Below are 22,299 nucleotides of genomic sequence, written 5' to 3'. Positions count from 1 at the left end.
AAATCGATGTAACCTCTGAAATGTGGGTAGTGATGCTGAGATGAGCATGTTGCTACTGGCAAGTCTGTCCTTAAACTGTAACCTTAACAGTATGAGGAGAGAAAGGAGGTCCCCTCCTCTCCTGCCCCGTGGTGTAAGAGTGACTCAAACACACAGCCTGCAGGTCTAGTGAATAAAAACAGGTCTCTTTACATAGCCATTCTAGCCACTGTAAATAATTCAATGTGTTAGAATGCAAAAAGGAAATAAATATCTGCAGACAGATAAAAGGAAAATCACTTTTTTCCTGCAGGGAAAATAAAGAAACTTTGAGCAACTATCTCTAGGCAAGTTTTCTTGCAAGCCAATGTGTATCTGTTAAACCACCCCCACTGTACATTAAAAAATTGAAAGGAGTTAAGGGTTATTGAGCACTGTGAGTGTTGGCCATTTATCACAGGTGTTTCTGTAATTGTGATTCATGGGGATCAGTCAGACTGTTCAATGACCATCAGGCTCTGGCTCTGTGGAGTGAGGGTCTAGTGCTAGTACTCTTGGGTTGCAACATAAATCATACTGGTTGGCTTAAGCTATGTTGTCTTTTTCCCCTTTTTGTGCTCCCTTTTCTTTTTTCCCTGTGGTTGTGTCTTCCAGTTTCTGTGCTTTATAGAAATGGATGGAAAAGTTTTATTTTCATGCTGCACAATTACTACATGAGTGTGCTCCAGAACCCTCAGGGAATCTCAGCATAGGTAGGCAGTCCCTGCTCGGTGAGAACCCGGGCTCCTGGGCACGCAGAAGCTGTGTTGCTTGTGAGAAGGGATGGTGGGGCAGACAGTGGATGGATTTTTGTTTCTTCCTGCCCGCAATGGTGGATATGCATCAGTATGATGAAGCTTGAGTTAGGAAAATTGACCTGCATTGGTCAATTTGGTTTCTCAGGCTACTGTGCTGTTCTCCTTCCTGTCAGCCTGGCTGACCGTTTTCCATCTGCAACATCCACTTCTGAATTTTCTTGGCCTTACAATCCTCCTCAAACTTCTGCGTCTCTAGAAGAACACTTTTGGACTCTGTGAGATTAGTCCTGTCACCTTGATATAAAGGCAACATTTTACACTGATGCTAGTGGTAAAACAGGATCAAGCCTTAAGATTCCAACTTTTAACTTAAGTTTTTAGTACATGTTTTTTAAGAAGTAAATTTTGGTAGCTATGACAGTATATATGTGACAACAGAAAGCTGAAAATAGGCTTGATTTAGTGTGTCTGGTGGCTCTCCCAACTTGCACTGAATTTCATGTTTTTACCATGCTGCTATCAATATATGAGGTAATTTGTGATGTCAGATATGTTTCCTCAGGTTGCAGTCATGCTTCTAATAGATACAAAAAGAATATCTGACTTATTCAGTGGTTTTGAGCAGATCATGCAGGGCTTGAAATGGTATCAATGATGTCAGGAGGAGCTTTAATCTGTATTTCTAATATGAAAAGCTGCCAAGTGCTTCTGTAGTGAACACCAGTGCAAAGAATACAGTTTTCATCTCTGCTTCAGCCCAATCTTTCCTCAGTGCTTCTCTTTCACCGTTATCATCTGATGGCCTCACAAAATATTTGGTGGGATTCCTGATTCTAATATGATTGTAAAATTTCTGTTTGTTTTTATGCTTTTAGCTTTTAGTTCCTCAAACTTTTTGTGGCCCCAGTGTAGCTTGCTGGAATGTTTACTGTTTTCTTTATTCTTTGTTTGGGCATAACTTCCATTTTTGGGAAGATACATTTTTTACTTCTAAGAATCTATTTAGCTCTGCTACCCAGCAGTTCTCAAATACTTTAAAAAAATCCTTGTGTGTGTGTGGTATGCATTATGCTGAATCCTATGCTGTTTAATGATGTCATCAGGAGATTTAGTCTTTATTACTGGTTTAGGCACATCTCTAAGTTCCTCTACAAAAGCAACATGTTTAATTGCCATGTTAGAAACGCAGGATAAATTAATAATCTATGTCACCTGCAGCCTCCAGGCTTTTGGCAGCCATTTACCAGCTTACATTTTCCTTCTAATTGCCTTATAACAAGCTTCCTTATTTTTCAGTCCTTCTTTTCCAGTTTATCAATATTGTACTGGATCACCGTGCCTTTTGATATTCAACAAAGATGTGTTGAATGTGTGTAGAAACGTGTTGTAACTCTGCAGGAGTTTACGTCTTGAACCAGACTCTGTGGCTATAACTCTGCTACTTGAGTAAATAATCCCATTTCTTCTTTCTTCTTTGCGCCAGCATACTCATACACCACCCCGTATGCTTGGATGCCCTTCTTCCCTCAAAAAATAATGAAATCCTGTCGGTGATCTGAAGCATTCCTGAAATAATGACCAGCTACCACTCTGTGCCTAACTTACTCTTTTCAGGCTTGTTTCATATCTCTCCAGGTTCACCAACTTGTTTGGGCTTTACCTATATGTTTTCTGGAGTGAATTAAAAAAATCATATTTGCTATGTTCTGTTTTGTACCTTCTCGTACAAGTTTAATCATAGTTCTTTTTTTCTTTTAAGATGTAAACTCGTTGCTTGTTCTTTGTTCTTGTATTTGCTGTGCAGTTGCACATATACTTTATAATACAGTGTGAATAATTTCCGTGCTTGGAGAACAGTCCTCCTCATGTCTAAGCAGTCCCATTGTCTGTGGCATTATGCGAGCATAACTGGAGGGTGAATCGGGCATCTGCTGTGGATGAGTTGCACTTGAACTCACTTAAATAGCTAGGTGGAAGTTTATGCAACATCAGGCAACTGCACCTCTGATTAAGTAAACCAAAGAGTTTTCTGGTTAGGACAGTCTAGCCTAGAGCCTTATAAAGATATGAGAAGGCTTGAGTACCTTACCCTTTTAACAGGGTAAGCTTGTATTCTCCAGAGTGAGGTACTTCACAATATCATGAAGGAAACTCAAATACAGGCTGCTAGATCTTGATGAGAGTGTAAATTGACTTGTTCTGTTTGGCGGAAAAGCCCCCTGACCCAAAACACGTCCTTCCATCTGTCAGTGTATAGGCACCAGACAAGAAAAATAAATGCTGTGGCTTTAGAGGAGTTAATTTTGGAAGTGTTTACCCAGCACCTAATCTATACTTCGTATTAAAAGATGAACAGTTTTCTGCCTTACATCAGAGGTAAACCACTTCTTAAGTCAAAAGTAGGTAAATAAAACAAACTGTTATGGAAAACTTTTCTTTTTCTCTTTTCTTACTCCTACCCTGTTAAATCATCAGAGAAAGGTAGGATAACAAAAAGGTAATACACTTAGATCCATCATACATGAGACATGTCTTAGCCCATTTCCTTGCTTATAGACATCCTTTGATTGAACTAATATGGAGCAGCTTTACACTGGTATTTCTAACGGATGGTGTTAGCTTTGATTGTTTACCTGATGCATACTACTTGTTCCAGGCTTTTTACTGCCTTATAGATAAATATATAGAATAAATTGGATCGCAAAGCAGAAAAACTGAAGTCCATTAAGAAATATCTCAAATATATTCTATTTCACTTAACGAAACTCCCCGCAAACATGGAGAATTACTCATTTCTTCAGTTCCTCATGAAGCACTACTCTTTACTGAAATGAGATGCCTGTTATATTTCGTCTGAAATTTGCGACTAACATTTTCCTTGCTTTTTGTGACAAACTTGCAGGAGAGAGTGAGAAATGCGTTCAATTTCAATGCAACACAGTTTCTCAAAGCAGCTGAATCTTAATGTGCATAATTTCCTCTACTAATTACTATTATTACATGAAAAATGTAGCCATCCAAAGTGGTTTTACTTCACTGCTTTGCACAAACATTTAGTTTCATGAGATTCTCTTCCCCCCAGTTTATGTAGTGTCATCAGCATTGATGTCAGTTTACACAATAAATATGATATGACCGTACCCTTGGAGGGCTAATAGCCAATGTTTAGGCAAGCCATGCTGGAAGAATGATGGTGGGTATAACTGGCTCTTGAGGATGTAACAACTTACCAGCTGTAGTTGTGAGGCTGACTTGTAAATATTAGGAAAGACCCTCAGCTGCTATAAATCAGCATAGTTTCTTTGGTTTCGGTACTGCTTTGTACATTGAGAATTAGATGTGATGTTAGATTGACTCTTCGGGGGATAAGAAAAAATTATCTACATTCATTGCTTCTTATTTCCTTTTTATTTATTTCTATGAGAGCTTTCATAGTCATTTGTAACTCTAAGAATATTTTTCTGATGATAGAGCTTCATGGAAATGACCAAGCATTTTGTTTGAGACAGCAAATACTTTTTTTTTTTTTTTCCCCTTTCCTTCAGATGAATGGGAATCTTAGATCATTTTCTGTAGAAAGCTGACTTTTCATTAAAATTAAACATGTGCTTAAGTGCTCTGCTGAGGAGAGGCCATAGAGTATGAAATCAGTTGCAGTAGCTATTATTTCTGATAGAGCTGCCCACTGGCAAAGAAAGAAAAAATGTAAGTTTCCTTTAGGATTTTGCAGTTTTAGCTGTTAAACAGATAAACATCACTTGTCATTACATGAAGTATCTATTTTTTAATAAAAATATTTTTGAATGAGTATAAAAAGCTGCAGTGTGTTACATATGTCTCTTTCAAAGCCCAAATGGCTAATTTTTTTCAAAGGAGTAATGTAACAAACTAGACAATATCACATTGTAGAAAGACATGAAAAGTTCACCAAACATCTGCTGAAAATATTAGGTCTGGACAGCATGAAGCTCATCAGCCCTATAATACACCCTCTGTATCATTCAGAGGTACAGTCTCACGCTTGAAAAGAGTGTCTAACCATTAAGTAAAAAAAAAAAAAAAAAATCTGCCCTGGACTGAGCAAATGATTGCTGATGTCTTATATATTTGACTGTACTATTTAAAGCAAGCAAACCATAGTTGTTGTTGTTTATTTTTTTATTTTTTGGACTGGCATAGGACTTGCAGAGTACACACAAGCTTGGTTTTAGTAGTATTGGACAGAATATCATATTTAGTATCATGTATATCGTATTATATGTTAGTCCCATTTTTGTCAGAAAATTATATTGAGTTAAAACATGATAAAATGGAAAAAGCCAAGATAGGTTTATATAAAAACAATGAAGGAGTGGCATTTCTCCTATTTTCAAAACATAATAATGTTTGTTTGCTGTTTCATGCAACAGCACATAAATAACATTTAGTAAAATGGCAATTTCCTGTGAGTGGACGAATCCTAAGATTATTCTTGAATTAACAGCTGCTTTTTTTCTTGAATCTGGTTATTGACTACGCAACAATGTACAGCCATAACATTTGGTGGTTTTTTTAATCCACAAAACCTACCAAACAAAAAATCCACATCAACGTAGTTGATAGATCATCTGGCTATTTAGGTATAAACCAGAGAGGATTTAGGTGCTCAGGGGCCTATATGCCATGTGAGGAGCATCTGCGTTAATCTCAAAACCTATCTTTGAAGGAATTTAAGTAGCACAGATGGAGATGGAAGGCCTGTAGAGTACTGGCAACCACCTGGAAGTTGGGGTGAGTTCCTTTTAGCTCTTGCATCTGAGACATGCCTTGTGTTTTGAGCTGATGAATATTATAGCAACTTGGAGAACTAGCAGGAAGACCTCCCATTATTAAGAATAGGCTAAGATTGCTTTAACTTCCTCTTAACTTGTAATCATTTACTTCCACTTGTAACATTCTACAGTCTTGCTAGATAGGTCTTTTCTTTAACTGCTGGGTGCTTTGTGGGAATGGACATCAGAGAGACTCTGGCTGAGACCAGCAGGTTTGGCATACAGCGCCCTCATTGAAGCGGCAAGTTAGCGTACATTGGCTTAGACATTTTCTACCTACGTCCAATGGTGCAGATTCTTCGGGAAGCTGGAGACAGGGCGGTACTCCCTGCCCTCTACAGGTGGCCAGCCTGGGGGCTCAGAGCATCAGGTGCCGGCTTGTGGGCAGGGGTTCCTCAGGTAGGTACAACTGAACACGTCCTCCTTCAAGAAACTGGTAGGAGAGGCAACCCACAGTTCTAGGCAAAACCCCAAAGCATCACAAGCATTTTTACAGATTAGTAGGAGGTGTCTGAGCTGTAGCTCCTAGTTCATCCCCCATATGGAGCAGGTGCTGTGTTCCACAGTAAAATAGTGATTTAAAGCGCACTGAAGTAGGTGGGAAGAGTCCTTTTGCTTTAAAAAATGGTTTTCAGGTAGCAGCTTACTGATAACTTTTTATTTTTCTGCTGAGAAATTAATGGAATGTAGCAGCATCTTCTAATGACTAAAAATCGTCTGATGAACATATGAAAATGGGCTGTCTCTGGTCACTGGGATGTAACTCAAGTCTGAGTTCCTTCTATTTCAGTTCTGTTAATGTACCTGGAGTGAGCTGTGCAAATGTCAGGCCTGCCCCAGATCTACCCCTGCACACGAAAAAGCACCAGTATCACATTCTGCATCTTAACAGGATATTCAGCAATCAGAAATAGGCTTTAACTAAAACTCTTGATCTGAATGCCTCAGTTTTGAGGGCACCCTTGTCAGTTTTTAAAGGGAAAAAAGTATTGGGCAGACAGAAAGCTGTGATTTAAAATTACTGCCAAGCTAAACACAAGCTAAAAATCCTATGTCTAAGTTTCAGCATCAGATGTATTGTTCAGTTGCCAGTGAGATTTCTTTTTTGGAAGTAACACCTTTTAAAGACTAGTGAGCAGGGAAGGGATGTAATAAGGCAACGTAATACTAACCCATTTGTTAAAGCCTTCAGCAGTCGCAACGCAGGCTGAATCCTAGAGCTTTTCCTGGTGTGTTTCAAAGGTTTGTAATCATGTTTTACTTGATGGAAAAAGACTGGATTGTATCAGTAGGATTCTGCAGATTCACTGTGTAACTCCCACCTATTTTTGGGCCTAAATTTGGTTCTGAATTGAATAACAGGTGACTTGTCTATAAAAGAGTTTCCACCAAGTCTGAAATGAGGAAGTGCTAAGCAGTTACAATACAGGTTTTCTTTATTGTCTCTGGCCATACCAGAAATTGAAGTACTAATGTTCTTACAAAGAAAACTTTTCTCACAACGTTTTAGAGGTGAATAATTTGAACCTAGATTTTTGAGAGTACTATGTTTACCACTCTGAGGGGAATTAGACATAAAAATGCAATTTGAAATCTGGTCCTTGCACCTTAATTCTTAATTCTGCTGTATTTTTACAGTGGAACTCTTGCTTAAAGCAGTATAATTTACATGGTCATTTGAAAGCAGATTCAAGCTTGATATGATGTTACAAGCCTAGAAGTATGTTAGTGCAGCACGGTGCCTAAATTAATAAATCCTGGAGGTTATTTTAGCATACGATCAGCACCAGACTAACATACTCAAATGGCCGCTGTTCAATTTGCGGCCTAGGCAAAGCTTTTTTTTTTTTTTTTTTTTTTTTTTTTTCTCCCCCTGGCCTGTCTGGAGCTATCTGGAAGTCCCAGAGAGAGTTTTGCTGTACAAGACCTGTAGGGCAAGCTCTCAGAGGATGTTTTGTTCAAAAACTTCATTGCACTTTGACAGCTGGCTAATGGTGTCCAATACACGCTGTGAATTGGTGATCATGTAGCTTTTCCTCATCGTTTTACCCTCCTCAGTATCACAGCTTCAGCATTGCCTGGCACTCAATTAGGTATGATTTTCAAGGGAGGAAATGTAACTCTTGGTCTTAAAGCAAGGTTGTTTTAAGTGGGAAAACTTGTAGCCCTGTAATTTCATTGCTCGCTTCCTATGAGCTATGCAAAAACATTCAGGAGATGCTGCTGAGGTTGCATGGATTTCATTCTCCTCAATAAAGGGTTCTAAGCAACACTGATGTTCCAGGCTTTTTTAAAACAGTTGTAGAAGGTTCTCTCCCTAGTGCTTATTATAACTCTTTCAAAGCCTTAATGTCCAGCATTTTATTCCAAGGAATAACATACCCGTTCACCAATGTCCTATTAGTAAAAGAGTGGAAGGCTTAGCAGACGTCTGTGGAAAATGTTGCTGAGAGGACTGAGGTGGTCAGCTCTAATATTTCCGTAGTACTGCTCTGATGCATTGAGCTTGCAGAATTTCGCTGTGAAATACAACCACCTGCTTTCCTGAAGAATGTTCTCAATTGTTTCTAATGCTTGATTGCATTTAAGTATGCGTGTATGAATGTGTGAGCACACATGGAAAATTTTATACCCACATATCACTGAGAGGCCTTTCCTCCAATGAATTAATTTCAGAATTGGCCAGGATAGCCTCACAAATGATATTCAGAGCACTTTCTGATTGAAAGTGTTAGTCTAAGCTAGGAGTTTGAAAGCAATTTATGCACTAGTAATGTTTCTCCTGTTTCATGCTTGCTTTTTACTTTTTTTTTGTCACATATGCAGAAGATCTGCTCTGTTCAGTGGAGGACGTTGAGCATGCTAAAAACTGACCTCAGGAGTAAATGCTTTCCTGAATAAGGGAGACACTCTGAACTGCAGCCAGAATTTTTGTATTTTACAAATCTATCCTTTACCTATGGTATTGATATTCCTACAATAGAAACAAAGATCTCGGAAACAGATTATCAACTCTTTCATCAGTTATAATGCAAATGCTTTAAGAATAATTACAACTTTCTGCAAATGGTAATACGAATTGGCAGAGTGATTTCAATCCCTACTTGGGCATCTCTTCCACATCAGTACTACAGATGCTCCATAATGGGCACTGAGTGGATGTTAGCTGGAACTAAAGAGAAAAGAGAAACTCTGTAATGGTATGGTTCTTTCTCTGTATGGTTTTAGGCACCTTGCAAAGACGGGGCTCATTCTGTGAACAAGCAGCAATTCCTGTCACAGGAATTCAGGCCTTAAGCCTATTATTAAAAGGACAGAAAAGAAAACATGATTTCCACCTAAAGTCATAGTCTTTTACACCTATCTATTACAGCAGTTTCATTAGTGTGTTTCCATCTGCTTCGGAATGTGCTATCTGGGTGATTTTTTGCCTTATGAAATTATTTTCATGAACATATAATGTTCAGTATGCAACTCCTCAAGCCCCGCTATAAATGTTATGTCCCTTTTCACTCTAAATATCCATTTCAGTTATCAGTTTCAGTCGTCATCTTGTATGCAGTTTGTCAGTTCATATTATCCATCAATAAAACTTTCTTATGATATCACAGTTTAAAAAACAAAACAAAAAACCCCAAGATTCTTCCAGGGTTCTTCCAAGAGCATTAAAGCATTTGCTATGTATCCAAGTGGTAAAATTCAGCATTGCTCACAATGAGTATGCAGACTGATATTTTTTTCCCCCTTTTATGTGTGGTATGTATTTATAAAGTGTGGAATAAAGACTTGTTTAAATTATGCACATAGATTTTCACCATCATGGAATTAAGTTAAATGTAGCTATTTTTCCATGTGTGCTGACACCTTTAACTCATAGAAATTTTCTCCATGTGATCTCAAAATGATCTTAAATTATTTCTGGCATGTGCAGGGAATTGTTTTCTGAAAGATAGGGGAAAAAAAAAAAGTCTCCTGATGTGGTGACCCAGTAACCTTTCAGGTAGGACAGTGGAAAGAGCCTACCCCTAAGCTCTAAAGGCAGTCAATCTCAGTTTGTTGAAGTTGTCTTCTGTATGAGTAACATGAACTAAAGGTGATTCATTACCTTCCATAAAGACCAGAAAACAGTCTGTAGCTGGCAATATAAAAGTCAAATAGATTGGAACTAGAGTTCAGAAAGAAAGATAAAACTATGAGATTAAAAAAAAAAAACTGTAATGTTTTCCTATATAGATAAAACTTGGGAAGAAACGGAAAACTTTTTCTTCTACTGTTGTCCATATAGGAAAGTAATGTTTTCCTAGTGCGTATACTCAGTAAAGAGGCTTCCTCTTCTTTTGCCATGAATAGCAGAGAGAAGGGGCTAAGGTACCTTGCATGGTAGGTGATATCATGGTTTATTTCATCTGGTTATTGTAGATTCTTGGTGAATTCTGTTCTGTATGGGACTTTGCTTCTTTCCATCGTGTCAGACGTCTTGCCAGAGCTCTCTCTGTGATATTAATTCTTGTTTGGTCTAGAATTCTGGTTAACAAATAACATAACAAATAGTTGGAATTTTTGTCTCTACTGTTTACTACATTCATTTTTCCATTGCGTCTCTAGACACATCTGTGTCTGGCTGTGCTAAAATGCAGTGTTTATAGTATGCCTGCCTTTGATTCAGCTGTAAGTCTCATATTTTTGTGGCTTCTGTTTCATAAATAAGGTGTTTTCAAGTAACACTCTTTCCTGTGCACGTTCCAACAAGTCTGTCCAAGCACGTTTCCTTTGTGAGATCACCTTCTACTTTATGAACACCCCTTGCTTCCTCATTCAGACGGCTTTTATTTCCTTCTTTGTATTTGCTTTTTTTTAGCTGCTTTGTGAACTGTATCTAGTTTCTTACTAATTCCTAATAAACACCACTGCTACTTCATATATACATTGTCCTTAGTTTCTAGTGCGGCCAAAATTAAACCTCACTGCTTCAGGAATCATTACCTTTTGCAATGACTTAGAGTGTTAGCCATCTCTTTATGGTCCTAGTTGCCTGGACCAAAAGCTGCCAGTTAGTAAGGAGATTATACTTTTATTTAAGTATTCCATCACTATCAAATTGAGAAGGCTGCAAAAAGTCAAAATGTAAGTTCTCAATGGAATTTTCTTAGTATTTTAGAATATTTCATGTTCTGATGCTGGTTTCTGACAAAAATATTTGACTTCTCTTTTTTCTTAACCACCGACATAGTATTGCTCTTTTTTCATTTCATTTAAGTGTTATGTTGTGGGAGATGAACAATGCCATAGTCTCATCACTGGGGGAAGATTCCTCATATTTCATGTAGTTTCTTTTAAAACTTTGAGAGAAGAATTTTTACTTTTTCCCTGGTAGCCTGCTGTTCACTTTACAAACAAAAGTATATGTAATGTATTCCTGCTGCATATGAAGTTAGCAATGAAATTATTTTCATTGAAAGAATTGAAAAATGGAACTCAAATTGCACAGCTTACACAAGAGCTTAGGAGGTGGTGTAGTCCGATGGTTAGGAACTAGCTGAAGATTTGGAAGACCCAGGATCAGTTTGCTACTCCAGTGTGGATTTTCTATGTGAAATGAGGGCTCCTTGTGCTGCATTTCCTTAGCTGCGATGTGTTTACAGGTGTGCAAGCTGTTGTGATTAACGCTTACCAGGTGCTATAATATTGCTGTGGGGTGAGCCATCTAAATATCAGCTGTATCCAACAGAGTAGCAGTGTGTTCCTCAGAAGTATAGAGGATGATTTTTAGAAGTGTAGAATGAATCTCATAAACAATGAGTGTAGAATAATATGTCTGCAGAAGAAGCATCTTCATACCTGCCAAACTTTTACCCTTCAGAAATGAGATACTTCATTTTATTTCAAGAGATGTTGGCTACTGTGCTTATCCATTCAGTATCTTTTATTTTTTTCATAATTCCTAATAAAATGTTGGTCTAGGAGTTCTGCAAGCTAATTTGTACATAGCATAAAAATATGTGTATCAGCCTACGTAAACCTCCACTGTGAAAGCTGGGCAAAAAGGAGACCCTCACTTACTTCTGTACCGTTCACTCATATCTGTGCCTCTTTCATATCTCATGTCTGTTTGTGTAGTCTTAAATTAGAATACATCCCCCCCCACCCTGCAGAATGAAGAATGTGTTGATCTTTGCCCTAAATGAGAACTCATCAAAGTCCAGGACCCATGTGTACATGTGGCTTATGAATCTGCCAGTCCCAGGACAGGAGAAGAGCCCACTGTTTCGACCCTAGAACGCAGCATTGCTCCGAAAGACTTCTCAAATCTTGTTCAGGTTTTCTCTTTTGTAGAAATGATCAAGATGAGTCCCTAACTAGAAGAATAGGACCTTTCTATAAAAACAAACAAAACAAAACCCCTAAAGCATCAAAAGCCTGGACCAGAATATCATTAAAGCTACTAGTATTTCCCCAGGGAGGAAAATGGACTGCTACAGTAAAATAATAATCACTGATAGCTCTGACAATATCTGACCTTCAATTAGCTTAGCAAATATTTGTGGGAGTATTAACTGTACCAGATACTTAACTACTTTAAGCTAGAATTGTTAGAATGTTCTTGGAAATGGAAGGGAAAAATCTATGTCCTCTTGACATACCCTGAGATATACTTAACAGGTTTTACTGTTGTGAGTTACTTCTAAAAGGCCAAATGACATGCCCAGGTATTTCCTTAACAACTTTTTCAGTTTCCTTTCCTGAGTCTGGCATTTCACAGTAGCATTTCTACAAGCATTTAATTGGTCTCTCCTGTATATCTGGCAGTTCTCTCCATCAGTTCAAACTTCCTGTTTGCATTACCTCCCACTCTCAGTAACAGGAGATTATACCTGCATGTACTTTTTTTTTTTTTTCTTGAACTCCATTCCCATATGTTGAACTTTTTATGAAACTACAGAGGCAATCAGGCCAATTTTACTGCATGGTGCTAGCTAATCTTCTGTTCTTCAGCTGTGGATGCATCGTGTTTTAGCAAAATAATTAGGTAGCATTCTCAAGTGTTTTGGCAGTGCTTGTATTCAGCTGTGGGAGTAATCTCATGCTGGGAATGTGGCTCCAGGTCTGCATGGGGACATGGATCCATCGACACCTGTGTATGTACCTGTGAGGAAGCTTGTTAATGTCAGTATGATTCTTCATGGGCTCAGAGTTAAATCCTGCAGGAGCAACGCCCAGCGCTGCAATTTTGAACATAACTTTCCCTGAAAATGCTGTTCAGAGTCGTTCTTAATTAATATATCTTCAAAGTTTGTAAAGTTTGTCACTTTCTCAGTAAGCTAGTTTTGCTTATGAATCTGCCACTTAGCTGAGCAGCACTAAACTCCAGTGTCAAAAGCTGATTGATTGCAGCTTTCCACAAACTTGGATGCAGGCCACCCAGTGGGTAATAGATTTGCATTTGGTGCAGAATTTTCCATGCTGCTCTATTTCTGGCTCCTAGATGGTCATTTCTTGCTTTCTCCTCCACTTCTTTACTTCTTCGCAGAGCTACTATAATTGCATAGATTAACTTCTCATTAGCCTCTTCTTTCTTTGCCTTACCTCAGGATCCCTCAGGGCCCTTTTCTTTGTCCTCTACACCCCTAGAGCATTAAGCTCCCCCTTCTGCTTTAGCCACAGCATTTTGCAAAATTATACAGCGGAAGGGAACTGTGCTGCCAAGTGAAATGCAGTCAGCTCCAAGGATGACCCAGAGAACGTGAGGACTGGGATCCTCAGTAGCTGCTTTCCTGCAAATCAAAAGCAACAGCAGTAGTCATCAGGGATCCTGCAGCTTATGGCTTCTTGGGGATGGACTGTATAGACTGAGTTTCAAATGTGCTCCCGGGTGGATGTTTCTAACTTTTGCTACATCTTTCTCTTAACCAATGAGTACCTGCATTTTAAAAAGGAGGATGAGTCCTCCTTACCTCTCATGGGGTTGTACGTGGAAGACCAGCTTTCTCTTAGATGTGAAAATAGCTCCATCAGGATGGTGGAAGCAGCTAGAGCTTGTTCTTTCACATGCTAGAAAGCAGTTTCACTAGATGACATTAGTATCTAGCTCTATACTCAGGCAAGAGTGGGAGGTTTCCAAAAGTCCTGTCTCACTGAGTGTATGAACAAGCGGGACACCTTGTTGGCATTTTTCTTTAAAAAATCTTCCTCAGAGACTTCAAACAGAAACTTAGCTTCTCAACCCTGACTCCTAAAGGTCACCTTCTCTCTTAGACGGCCCACAGGAGGCCCCCTTCCCACTTCACTAGAGACAGTAAATTTACAGACTTTATTCAACAGACATTCACAGGAACAAAAAAACGGGCCAGAAACTTCTAAATTTATGAACTAAGAGGATTCATCACAGTGAGGGCAGAAGCGATCACTGGCAAACTACATCTAAATGCTATATTCTGATGGTACTCCTTTAAATTAACATGGCAAAGATATATGATATTCACTATTAGGGTAAAATTATGTGAAGCAGCTGCACTGAGAGATAAGATTAATTATCCTGTACATTGCTGACATTTAGCCCTATTTGTCATTAGGGCTATGGGAAGAGTGTTACCCTCATCAGATCATTTTGTGAACACGTTTACTACCAATAAATTAAAAAAATCATAAAATCTGGTCGTCAAAATGGAGACTGTCACCTGCAGGTTTCTATCAATGCTTTAGATGATCCTATCTCGGTAGAAGATTTTAAAATGAAGAGGGTAAATACTAGTAGCCATCAGATAGGCTTTGGAGTTTCCATATGCCATATATACCTTAGATACTCTTGTAAGCAACTTGCCACAGTGAACCTGAAATGGTGTCATGAATAAGATCCCCAAGTCTAGAAAGCTACCCTTGGCTGTCACTGCTAGTTCTGCTTTGTCCGGAGATGTTGCTCAAATGCAAACAGGATAAATTGCTGATGTACCATACAGAGGTTGTTCTTTTATTATGTGTAGCTACAGAACCTTGTGCGAAAAACCTATTCCAGCTTCGTTTTTGTCTCCATTTATCTGTCCCAATAATGGATGAGTTAAATATTTGCCTCTAATATTGTAGTGCATTACCAGAGACCATGACCTTGGACTATGTTGACAAACAGAGCTGGGCAGCGGGTCTGTTGTTATACATGTAGGTGAGGTGAGTATGTGTCACCTCTCCGGCTTTGGTGTGTGGGTTGGGGGAGCCCTGCTAGTGACGGGTGCTATGCTGACAGAAGGGTCACAGTGTCTGCCAGCCTGGCTACAGGCTGCGGTGAGGAGCGCTGATCTAATTCTTCATCTGCTGCAGGGACGACCCCCAGGGCATTAGATTCTCTCCGCGTGTAGGGAGCTAGAATGCCAAAAATGGTTTCCTGGCTATTGTTGCGGAGATCTCTAACGGAAGATTAGGTGCCCATAAACTTCTAGAGATTGAATCTCTTAGTAATATCACTGATAGCAAATCCCCTTATGGATTCCCAGTAGGAAGTGGGGAATAATGCTAACCTCTTGGTGTCCCCCCTCCCCCCCCCAATCATACTAAGGACAATTTTAAAATGAGTTTGGGGCATTTTCCACAGATAAATCTCCACACGGGCAGGAAGAAAAGCCAAGTGCATTAAAAATTATGCTATAAGTTTTTTTTTTTTTGTGGAAAGAGAAACTAATGTTTTTGCAGAGAAAACATATTTGTAACTTTCAGCAGCCTGGGCCAGCCCATCCCCTAGCTTTGCAACACTAAGCTAATTAGAATTATGAAAGCCATGAAGAAGTATAAAGTGTTAACTTGATTTAATTTGGAATGGTGCTGCCCACCTGTTCATCTAAATATAAGTGAATTTGCAACATGACCCATTAGCTGTCAGAGGTGGGTGAGCCAGCAAGAGCTTGCGCTGACTGCTGGCTCAGGCTGGGCTTGCTGTCCGTGAATGAGGGCAAGCCAAGGAAGGGAGAAGTCTGCAAGAACATTTTGGCATTACTTCCTGGCTTCCACAGTGACCTTAGATACATATCACTTTATGTAATATTTTTTTCAAATGTGTATAGTCAGCTCTAACAGTTCGTTGATCCCAGCTAAGCCTTTTGGCTTGGCTCTGCTGTCAAGTGCTCTGGTTTGCCCAGGTCTAGCAAGTTATGTGGCTTGAAGCTACATGCACTTCCTTGCTGTATGGAAATAAGTTCAAAAGCTCAATTGTGATAACTTGTTGAAACAGCTCTGACTTACCGCACTAAGATTCCCTGATGCTGACAAGCGAACGACTTTTACTTGGTGCAAAACCCTGCCAAGCAAACCTGCTTCCAGATCTTATCTGCAGTGGGAAGGAAGTGTCTTAGAGAAGCTCATTTAAACAACTTCACGCCATCCCTCTCAAAAGAATGGAGTCTGCATAATCCCCGTGAATCTTTTGACTTAAACATTGAATCTCAATGCATCACTGCTTAGGGGGTGACAGTCACCATCCTAGTACTACTAATTAGCTTTTTATTTAAATGAGTCCAGACACTAAACTTTTGTGAGCATAGCATGCTTGCCAATTGCAACTCAGAGCAAAGAGCTCTGAAGAGCTCTTGTTAAATCCGCCCACACACACCCCCCCCACCCCCCCACCCCTCTTAGCCACGTTTTCTATCTTGCTGTCCTATGGATATCTTCCTCTGCTCTGCCACTGGCATCCTAAAATACAGGCCTATTATTTATTCTGCCTAACACATATCCATTTTCATAGGAGGCCCTTGCTATCAAGTATTAAATATCTGTTTTGGTGAAGTAATGTTATGTTTCTGTTGGTGCTGTAACTGTGTCTCACTGCAGTGGCATAGCATAGGTTGATATTAAACCCTTTAGGGTACAGTGTCCAGCAGCTTTCTTTTTGAATGTGTATATTTTCTTTCCCAGAGGCACTAATTTGAAGAAGCAGCCCATCTTCTGATAATAATATAGGGCTTGAATATTACTTACAGCTCTAATGGTGTGTTGTCATTGAAATTCTATCTTCACTGCAATATTATATATTTTATTAATATATATCGTATATGACATTTGTTACTGGATTAAAAATCATATTCCTCATGACCACTATGGCAATTTTGAAATAGCTGTATATATTGCATTAATAACAAGCCTTTCAGCTGAGAAGTGATTTACATCTTCCCCAAGTTGCGTGAGTTCTTTGTAAGGCTTATTAAAAACTCTCAAAGGACACTTTATTTTTACTTCCCTTCCCTTTCCCGGCTATTGTATCTGTAATTCAGTGCTCTCAGAAGTCACAGGGGAATGACAACCCTCAGCATGTGGGCAGGCTGACAACAAGTAGCACTGGCTCAAGGTCCTACTCCAGTGCCTTTGCTACAATTACACCTTAACTCTGCTCTGCAATATCCTGCTTGTTTGTTCCTGGACCTCTTCTAAGCGGGGATTAAGGGCATAAAAATGAATTGTGCAAGACTCTTCTTTATGGTGATGTTATGCTGTGGGGAATTCCATTAGAGATTAGCTTTTTGGACCATAAAACTCCTTTCAAATCTCTTCTGAGCTGGATGTGAATTCTACTTTCCTGAGGTAAATAAATACAGCTTTCCAATCCTATTCCATCCACCTGACAAAGTCAGGTCCATAAGGGCAGCCAGAATCTATTATTGGTATACACTGAGGCAAATCTTCTGACGTTAAAGGTTGAATCCATGTAACTGAGAGTAGAATTTGGCTTGTGGCCTTTGTATTTTATATGGCTTGGGTGAAAGCCCACAGTTCTCGGACAAAACTCTTGTGACTGGGTCAGGATATATATAAAAAGAGTTGGTTGGGGGGGACAGTGATGAACAGAAGATATATTTTTAAAAAAACACCATATGTGGGTGTACAAATGTGTGTAGGCACATGTGTATATGCTGTACATGTACATATGCATGTACAAATGTGTATATGCTCTAACTGCTTATTTCTTCTTTGTGTATTAATCAATCTGCATATATTAGTATTTTCCAGAGTAAATACAACCCACAAATATGCATTTATTTTGACTAATCAGTTCCTCCCAGAAGGAGAATATTTTTTGGAAGTATTTAATTCATGTGCATGAAATACCAGTCTGTTTTCTCCAGCATGGAGAGTGTTTGGGTATGAGCGTTGCCAGTTTGTGCAGCATGTAATACCCATCTGGTAGGGGTTTGAGCTGAGATTCTATTATCATAATGAATTGTGAGAAATACCTTAGTTGCTTGGATTCCCCCCACCCTTGCCCCCAGACCTTACAGCTTTTATTTCTCTGTCCCTCTTGTGTTTTCTGTTTTTTTTTTTTTTTTTTTAAACTCTGATATCCTGATGTTATGATCTTTATCTTTTCAACTAAATGCTTCTGTATTCCACCAAAAAAATTCAGTAGCCTTTTGGTATATTAATTTTAGGTTAGTTTAGAAGGCATAGAATTGTAAATCCGATTAAGCAAAAATTATAATGATTGTTTCTTAAAAAATACCAAAGGATTTAGGCCGTAGGAAGGACGCTGTGCTATGCATAGAAGTTGTTCGTAAAAATAATACTGCCTCGTTCCAAAGAAAATAGAGGTTAATGGGAATTGCCACTTTTGTGTAATCATAATTCCACAAGAAAAAATTCTGATTTCACTTGCACTGTTGCATCTGTAGCAACTCCACAGAAGCAGGAGGAATTAGGATGTATGCACTGACAGTCTCTTCACTATCTTCACACTCATTTGCTGATGATTCCTCCACAAAGCTCCAGGACTTTAAGCAATACGTCCATGGGAAGAGGGCTATTCTAAACTTTGAGAAATGTAAGAGAGGGCAGCCGAGGCCAGACTGGTTATCTGTGGCTTTTAAGCATTGCCAAAGTTTTGCTGTAGGGGAAGGAGTGATACATAGCGCGTTAGAACAACCAGGGCCGGGTCCTGGCCCCCAGCTCTTCCTGCTGCGGACGAAGTTGTGCAGTGCGCGTGTGCGACCTGCTTGAAAGCCACAGGTCTTTCAGGAGCGGGACTGACAGGAACTTCTCTCACTCTCTCTGTCCAGTATGAACGTTCAGAGTCTACGTCTCAATGCATTAAACACATGCATTGTGATTTTCACACAACATTTTGATGTGCGTTAATCTCAATAGATAACTCCTTAGCATTTTAGCTTTTGCCTTGAACTTTGTTCATCTGCTCTTCACAAACAGTTATTCATTGTTTGGAGGAAAAGAAATAGATGTGAGGAGATACAAGAATACAAGGACTGAAATGCTTTTGAACAGTGTCTGGGAAGTAACGTGATTCTGGCTTATGCTTTGGAGCAGGGTGACAAAATGGCCCTAAGTAGTGTGAGAAACGTTATCGCTGGGCAAAGCTGGGGTGGTCGCTGGTGCTAGCGCTAGCCAGGGATGTGCGGGGCCTCGGCCGGAGGGGTGTCCTCAGGGGGCGGGCATCCGTCCCTTGTCTGAGAGCTAGCCCTATGGACAACGTTTTTCTACACAGAAAAGTGAAAGATATGAAGGCAGACTTATGCAGCAAGCGTTACTAGAAAACGCTTACCCCTCTCTCCCCCCCATTAAGACACCACTTCACAATGTATGGTGGCGGTCCTTCTAAACCCGATGTTTATGGAGCAGGGGAAGAACACAGGTAGTATGACATGTTATGTTTTAAATTAGGTCTCTCTGGTATAGATTTTAAATTTTAACTTAAGTGGCATTTTCTTTGATATCAGGGCTTAAATTAAATATGCATTACTGCATACTGACTTATTTAAGAAAATATGGAGATCTATGTTATCTCCTATTATATAGGAAAGACGACAAAAGAATGCAAGAAAACTAATTGTGATATAAAGATGTTAGCTTACATGAAATGAAGCATATGACAACATGGTAGTCATAGGAATGAACTCCAAGTAGCCTTTGATTTTAGTGGAAAAATTCTGAGGCATGTACATCGTTGTACTTCTGGGTTTCCTTTGTAATGTTTTATATTGTAACAGATCCTTGGTGGTCTGGGAAACTGTAGTTTCTGCTACCTGTTGGGCATCAATTACTAGCAAATAAATGATCCCATTAATTTTGCTTTTGTGGTTTTTAGTCTTGCATTTTTTTCAGCAAAGATGGCTTTCTTTTCTCTCCTCTTTCTTTTTGCCTTAAGTGTTCAGAAAATATAAATATGAATCATGCAAACTTTTACTATAGTGACACTGAATTTCTGGAATGCCTGTCTATAGGATCAGGCTCCTTACTTTCATAGAAATGTGCAAGTCATATGCAGGTGCGAAATGCTAAATGACTTTGCCTAAGAATCCTACTCTTACTGAAGCCAGTGAAAGGTTTGCCATCTCTCCTTTGGTTATAGGTTTGTAAGTCTTGTCTTTCTCAAGCCTTTCTTTCTTTTCAGTTTGCTAGTAAGAGGAACAGTAAAGTGTTTACCAGAGATTTCAGCTGCAGAAAACTACTCTCTTCTTAGGCTTGTGAACTCAGCCTTTGCCTTTTAGGAAAGTATTATGGCAAATGCTAAGTCAAACTCTATGCCACTGCTTGCAAATATCGAAAAGCTGTAAGTAAGGCACCCAGCAGAGCCGCTGACCTGTGTGCGGTAGGCCTTGGCAGTGGCAGTTCCTGCAGGTTTCGGCAGGCTCTTTGGTGATTTTTCTTCGATCGTGTGAGTTTAGTCTTCTACAACTCGGAAATGAGTAGAAAACTCAGAAGGCAACCAGCAAAATTGCTTCAGCTGCTTATGGGTTAACAAACTTCTAAAGCGTCAAGAGACCTTTTGCTGTAACTCCTCGTTCAAAATGATAATCACAAAGTTAAACCAATATTGTGTCTTGTTCCTTTTAGATTTGAGGGTTGAGGAGGAAGCTAAGATGGGCCACTCTAGAAGACCATTCACTCTGCATTTATTCTTGAAGTGAATACATGTAAAGACACTACCTGGGTCGAAATGGCTAATATCTGGGTGGAGAAGCTTTTAGGTGAGACTAATCTAATATTTCATTTAATTCATTATGTTGAAACATCTACCATATGTGCAGAACCATGCTAAAATCATTCACGATGTAGGTGTAATGTTTTGTATGAAGTAAGGCATGCCAGGTCACAGGGGAGCTCCACACTGATGGGGAAGGGAGGCTTTTGCAAATGAGTAGGACAGCAATTCTTGCCTCTAGAAATGACAGAGCAGGTACTGCCACTGGATGAGGAAAACTACCATAGAGGAGGAAAAAAAGTTAGTGCAGCAGAGTGACTTGTGATAAACTTTTAAAATTTGAACGCCAGGCTATCAGGCAGGCGTAGGATACATTTTGTGGAGACTCAGAGCAAATCAAAAGACTGATAGTAGGTGATCAAAATTTACTTTACCTGTTAATTTTTTGTAAATGTCTTTACCCATCAGATCTGGTTTTACTAAACTGGTAGAATTTCAAACTATATTTTCAGTGGTTCAGATATTTATGCATATGTCTCTCTTGTATTGCAAAAGTGATCTGTTAAATATGTAGTTTATGTATATTGCATGAGTCAATGAACAGTAAGTCACAAATACTTATTATCAAGTAATTCTCCTGAAAATGGATAATAACAAGAATTTTTTTTTAGTGGAAAAAGTTTTTGATGCTTTTTGCAGTTGTATTTATGAGATGAAAAACTTTGTTTTGTGTCAAATTGATATTTAAACACCCAGAATTGAAAAGGAAAAAGTTAAATTTGACTCAATATTAAACAAATCTAATAACTTCTCAGAAACATTTCAAAAAGATTGTAATTATGAAAGGATGAGCTTGAACATGTAATGATGCTACTGGAAAGGTAACTTTTCCCTTTTGTTGCAATAACGTCATGGATTTTTTTTTTTTTTTGTCACAAGAATTTTGACTGATTTCAAGAACCCAGTTTCATGACTGAATTCTGAACTTTCTCATAGTGTAAATAGAGGTGCTGATATGGATTTTGAACTAAGGCAAACCCAAGGTGAACAGTAGGGTGTTTTGCAAGTATCTGTGCTGTAGGTGAAACAGGTTTCTCTCTTCTATTTCAGGAGTGTTCTGGATGTCTTGTTGGCTCAGAGAATCGTTAGTAGGCTGCCTCTGTCTGTAGGTGACTGGTATAAATATGGTTGAACCTGACAGCATCTAAAAACTGCTACCTTTAGACTGCTATTTGGTGGCATATGTGGAATAAGTTTGGTAATCCCAGCTTTTAGTGAACAGATATCTGTGGTGCAGGAGCTGTATTTACAAGTGGCATTACTGTTGGCACTTTGGATGCAGGCACAGGGTGAATGAAAACAGGCATCCTGCTGACCTCGGCACATAAGTCTTCCAAGTCAGGTATTTCATGCGTCAATGAGGCGGTGGCATGGGCTCTCTCTGTTTTGTACCTGTTTTGGGAATCTCCGTCTCTAAGGCCTCTGGTTAGGCATATGTCACATGAGCCTTACCTAAGATAGGAATTCCCCTCCCCTGCTGGAATAGCCCAGCAAGGGAGTTGTGCAGATTCAGAAGGTCGAATACCTAAAGCAAATGCCAGAACTTTGGGCGGCTTTTTTTCAAGGCAGCTGATTTTGTTTCCTTCCCGGTAGGCTGTGTTTGGCTGGCTCTCCCCTGCTCTGAACAACAGCTTCATGAAACAGATATTCCTGCATAGTTGGATCTAGTGCCCATCAGTAACAGAAAAGTAAAGACAGTAGCACCAGCAGTTATAGTGCTTTCTATTTGTCAGTCTGCTAGTAT

Source organism: Struthio camelus, chromosome 9 (genome assembly GCF_040807025.1).
Source record: "Struthio camelus isolate bStrCam1 chromosome 9, bStrCam1.hap1, whole genome shotgun sequence".
Lineage (NCBI taxonomy): Eukaryota > Metazoa > Chordata > Aves > Struthioniformes > Struthionidae > Struthio > Struthio camelus.
Note: the sequence above shows the minus strand (reverse complement) of the source record.